A 5,626-nucleotide genomic window follows, 5' to 3' on the forward strand; every position below is an offset into this window, starting at 1 on the left:
CCTGTGCCCCTGCGGGTGACCCTCGTGACCCTGTGCTGCCTTCTGGGAGGACTTCCAGGCAGCCCGTGGGGCCTGCGTTTGTTCCTGGAGGAGCCTGGACCCCTGGGGCTGTGGAGGGCAAGAGGCCAGCATGAGGCCCTGGCTCGCAGCACCCAACTGAGGTCAGCTCAGCTCAGACAGGAGAGTGCAGGGGAGCACGTGTGTGAGAGTTAGGATACACATGAGCGTGGGGCAGGGGAGCACGCGTGTGAGAGTGAGTGAGGATACACGTGAGGGCAGGGCAGGGGAACACATGTGAGAGTGCAGATACACGTGAGCACAGGGCAGGGGAGCACATGTGTGAGAGTTAGCGTGGATACATGTGAGCACAGGACAGGGGAACACGTGTGAGAGTGAGCGAGGATACATGTGAGTGTGGGGTAGGGGAGCACGCGTGTGAGAGTGCAGGTACACGTGAGCATGGGGCAGGGGAAGCAAACGTGAGAGTGAGTGCAGATACATGTGAGCACAGGGCAGGGGAACACATGTGAGAGTGCAGATACACGTGAGCATGGGGCAGGGGAAGCAAACGTGAGAGTGAGTGCAGATACATGTGAGCACAGGACAGGGGAACACGTGTGAGAGTGAGCGAGGATACATGTGAGTGTGGGGTAGGGGAGCACGCGTGTGAGAGTGCAGGTACACGTGAGCATGGGGCAGGGGAAGCAAACGTGAGAGTGAGTGCAGATACATGTGAGCGCAGGGCAGGGGAACACGCGTGTGAGAGTGCAGATAGACACGAGACGGGCATGTGTGATATGGGGGAAGGCAGGTGAGACCCCAGGTCTCCCCAGCTGCTGCTCCCCTGACTAGAGGCTCCCCACAAAGTCAGCAGCACCAGGGCCGTGCTCAGAAGGGAGAACTCCTGTCTCCACGTTCAGCCGCTGCCCACTTGCAGTGCTTTTATCATTTTCTCTTTTTTTTTTTTTTTTTGAGACAAAGTCTCACTCTGTCACCCAGGCTGGAGTGCAGCAGCACAATCATGGCTTCCTGCAGCCTTGGCCCCCGGGCTCAAGAGATCCTTTCACCTTAGCCTCCTGAGCAGCTGGGCCACAGGCACACACCACTACACTGGCTGACTTTTCCATTTTTGGTAGACATGGTGATATGGTTTGGCTGTGTCCCCACCTAAATCTCATCATCAGTTGTAGCTCCCATAGTCCCCACGTCATGGGAGGGAGCCGGTGGGAGGTCACTGAATCACGGGGGCGGCTTTTTCCGGTGCTGTTTTTGTGATAGTGAATGGTCTCACGAGATCCGATGGTTTTATAAAGGGCAGTTCCCCTGCACACGCCCTCTTGTAAGACGTGACTTTGCTCCTCTTTCACCTTCCACCATGATTGTGGAACTGTTGAGTCCATCAAACCGCTTTTTCTTTAAAAGTTACCCAGTCTTGTGTATGCCTTTATCAGACAAATACACATGAGGTCTCACCACGTTGCCCAGGCTGGTCTCAAACTCCTGGGCTCAAGCGATCCTCCTGCCTCGGCCTCCCAAAGTGCTGAAATTACAAGTGTGAGCCACTGAGCCCAGCCCCACTTGAAGTTCTTTTTTTTTTTTTTTTTTGAGACAGAGTCTCGCTCTGTCACCCAGGCTGGAGTGCAGTGGCGCGATCTCGGCTCACTGCAAGCTCTGCCTCCCGGGTTCGCGCCATTCTCCTGCCTCAGCCTCCCGAGTAGCTGGGACTACAGGCGCCCGCCACCACACCCAGCTAATTTTTTGTATTTTTAGTAGAGATGGGGTTTCACCATGTTGGCCAGGATGGTCTCGATCTCTTGACCTCATGATCCACCCGCCTCGGTCTCCCAAAGTGCTGGGATTACAGGCGTGAGCCACCCACTTGAAGTTCTTAATGGAACCCCAGCCATGCGGGCCTTAGGGACCCCACCTCCGTGGCTACTCAGGGTGACTTGGATGAGACAGGAGCCAGGTAAGCCCAGAAACCTTCAGAGGCTGGGAGCACACAGAGTTCCCCAGCCAGGGCTCCATGTCTGGAGGCTGGGAGGGGAGGATGGGGTCAGGACTCTGTGGAGGCTGGGAGGGGAGGATGGGGTCAGGAATCTGTGTCTGGAGACCAGGAGGGGAGGATGGGGTCAGAGCTCTGTGGAGGCTCAAGGGGAGGATGGAGTCAGGGATCCATGTCTGGAGGCCAGGAGGGGAGGATGGGGTCAGGGATCCATGTCTGGAGGCCAGGAGGGGAGGATGGGGTCAGAGCTCTGTGGAGGCTCAAGGGGAGGATGGAGTCAGGGATCCATGTCTGGAGGCCAGGAGGGGACGACGGGGTCTGTTGAGGGCCGCACTGCATCCCCTCGAGAAACCATCTGCTGAAGGCCTGACCTCCAGCACGGCAGACTGGATTACCCCCAGCACGGAAGACTGGATTGGATGTGGAGATGGACAGGGCGGTGAGAAGAGGGAGAGACACCAGGGATGCACTCGGAGAAAAGGCCAGGAGGACAAAGCAGGGAAGCGGCCGCCTGCAAGCCAAGCAGAGAGACCTCAGACAAACAGAAGCTGGAGACACTTTGATCTTGTACTCTGGGCCTTCAGGACTGTGATAGAATAAATTTCTGTGGTTTAAGCTGCTGGGTCTGCGGTACTTTGTGACGGCAGCCGCACACATCCAGGGTCCCGAGGTGCGGGGCACTGGAACATGCTGGCTGTGAGGGTTGCCCACACTGGGCTGGCACCTTCATCCTCGCACCACAGCAGAGTGACCAGAACCATACACTTGTGACCCAGGATGGTGCCAAGGCCAAGACCTGGCCCTGTCCTCCAGCCCAGCAAATCGCCTGTCAGGAGAGAGGCTTGGGGCGGGAGGCCCCGGCAGGAGCTGCATGCATTTCCTACCCAGCTACTGCTGGGCCAGGGCTTGGCTACAGCTGAGAACACGAGGGGGAACAGGGCTGGTTGTGACGCCGGCGCTGGTTCTCAGGGGCAGCACTGAGACATTAGAAATGCTGGCAGGTGCTGAATCGGGGACCCTAAGGGACCCCACTTACAGGAGAAAGAATCTCATCTATGCCCACGCCAGGGTTTCCACCATCTCTCCCCAGTGACAGGCCCAGGGCTACTGATTCCAGGGCCAGGCAGGCCATACACTTTTCTAACCCAGAGTATGAGACAAACATAGTGGGCCCATAAGTAAATGACTGAATACGGAAGCTGTGTGCAGGAGAATCCGAGTTCACTTGGGCCGGTGCCCACCTCCGTCCCAGGAGGCGGAAATCATCCCCTAGAAGTTCACTGCCCTCCCGTCTACAGATGGAAGAGCTGGTGCCCAGGGCCCGGGTGCTGCCCCAGGAGACATGGCCACGCCAGCCACTTCAGGGCCACCCTCCTCACCCTGTTCCCATTTCTCCTCATTTTAATAGTACAGTAAGAAAAAGTGCAGGAATGGGCTTCACCCTCTCTGCACGGGAGCCCTCCAAAAAGTTCCACGTGCACCTGCAGCTTAGGGGCCTAGGGGGTGGCACTGCCAGGGTGGGGGTCTAGCTTCTGACCACAGGGCCCCCCCAGGCTGGCCCAGCACAGTGGACAACTTGGGCCCCACTATATGGACAGAGGGTGAGCCATGGGCACCGCCCCAGCCAAAGCCCCCAGGGGCCACTCCAAGCCAAGCCCAAGAGCCTGGAAGACACCAAGGCTGTTTGGGGGATCCATGGCCAGAGGCTGAGAACCCCATTCTTCTAGAGACCCAGAGCACAGGGGCTGAATGCCACCTGCCCACCAGACTGTTCCTGTATAACTCATGTGGTTTTTGTTTTCTGGTTTACGATGCTTTGACCTCTCAGGGGCCTTACTGGCTAGGTGGAGACTGCCCTCCCAGGGCTGGCTAATTCCTAGAGACAGCAAAAGGCGCCTGCAAACAGAGCTCCCCTTTAATGCACAAGCCAACCCACCTGGAGCCTGTAAACCCAACCACCCCTTATCTGACTCACTCACCAAACCCATGTTCCTCTGCCCTCAATCACCCTGGGGCAGGACGGTGGTCAACTAGACACCACCCCACAGCCCGGAGCCCAGGGAAATTAACCTGTCCAATCCTAAACTTGCTCCTTCGTGCCTACCCTCCCTGGCCTCTCTTCCCAGGGAAACCTCCACAAAGCCTCTGGCCATGCTCTCCCCTCTCGCCTTCTGCGCCCTGTTGCCACGGTGCCCCGCCCCGGGCGGCCCTGTGTGGCACGGTACATGCCCTCCTGTGGTTTAAGCAGCTGGGTCTGCAGTACTTTGTGACACACTCTCCTTTAAAGTCAGGGGTCCTGTGTCTGTATCCCACCACACCCAACTGAAATAAATCCTGGTGCGTTTCATCACAGCCCTTCCCATCCCAGGCTTGCTGGAAGTATCCACTCACTGGCACCGAGGGGAAGGGGGCATGGACCACCTGGCCGAGACTGTGTGGCTGCAGCCCTAGGCCTGGGGCCCAAAGCTCCTGGCCCAGCCACAGAGCCAGCCCAGTGCCGGCGTGGCCACAGGCGACCCTCCAAGGTAAGGCCAGAAATCAGCACCCAGCCACAGAGCCAGCCCACTGCCGGTGTGGCCACAGGCCACCCTCAAAGGTAAGGCCAGAAATCAGCACCCAGCCAGAGCTTCCCAGGCCAGCGGGCCCCTCGTCTGCCGGGCATGAGGTTGGGCCCGCACCCCAGGATCCAGCCCATCTGCACCTGGGAGCTGAATGTTGTAGCTACCAGCCAGAGTGGGGTCCCCAGCAGTCTCCATCGAGCTCTGAACTGTTAATGTGTGACAGCCCTGCCATCCTCGCCACTATTGCTGAGACAGTGTGAGGACCAGGCTGAGCATGCTGGCTTGTGCAGCATGAGCCAAGACTCCCCTGAGACACGGTAAATGCCCCTCGTTCCAGGGCACTTTGGAACTGGGTATCTCCTCAGCCCCAAGGTCCCGCCAATTCACTGAGGGCCCGTCTTCTCGCTGTTCCGGCCTCCGGCAGGGAGATGACCCAGGGGGAGGGGAATTGATGGGTCAGCTCCCCAGCTCCCCGCTCCGGGATGGTGCAAGGTGCACCTGACATGGTCTCCGGGGCTCCCCGGCGCTCGCCCACCCCCGGCACCCCCATGATCTCCGGGGCTCCCCGGCGCTCGCCCACCCCCGGCACACCCATGGTCTCAGGGCTGCCTGGCGCTCGCCCACCCCCGGCACCCCCACGGTCTCGGGGCTCCCCGGCGCTCTCCCGCCTGCGTTGCCACTGCTCAGCCCTAAGGTCCGGGTTCACTGTAACGCGGCTGTTGCCCTTTCGAATTCTTCGCTTTTGAACAAGGGGCTGCGTTTCCATTTTGCCGGCAGGGGTGCGCAACCATCCGCCAGAACCAAGTCCTTGCCCCAGCTCGGCATTCGGGGAAACCCAAACTGGGACAGGACTCGCCGTCCCGGGCGGGAAAGCGGGTGGGCGCGGAGGCCCGGGGGAGGGGTAGGTGGGGAGGGCGGAGGGGGAAGGGGGGAGAGGGGGCCCCTACCGGCTGCGGCTCCTTCCTGGCTTCCCTCCTTGAGCACCGAGCGGCGCTTCGTGCAGGCGGAGCAGCGGCCGAGGCGCCCTCCACGCCCTCAAAGAGCCAGAGGTAAAGGCAGA

This window comes from Gorilla gorilla, chromosome 22 (assembly GCF_029281585.2).
Source record: "Gorilla gorilla gorilla isolate KB3781 chromosome 22, NHGRI_mGorGor1-v2.1_pri, whole genome shotgun sequence".
Taxonomy (NCBI): domain Eukaryota; kingdom Metazoa; phylum Chordata; class Mammalia; order Primates; family Hominidae; genus Gorilla; species Gorilla gorilla.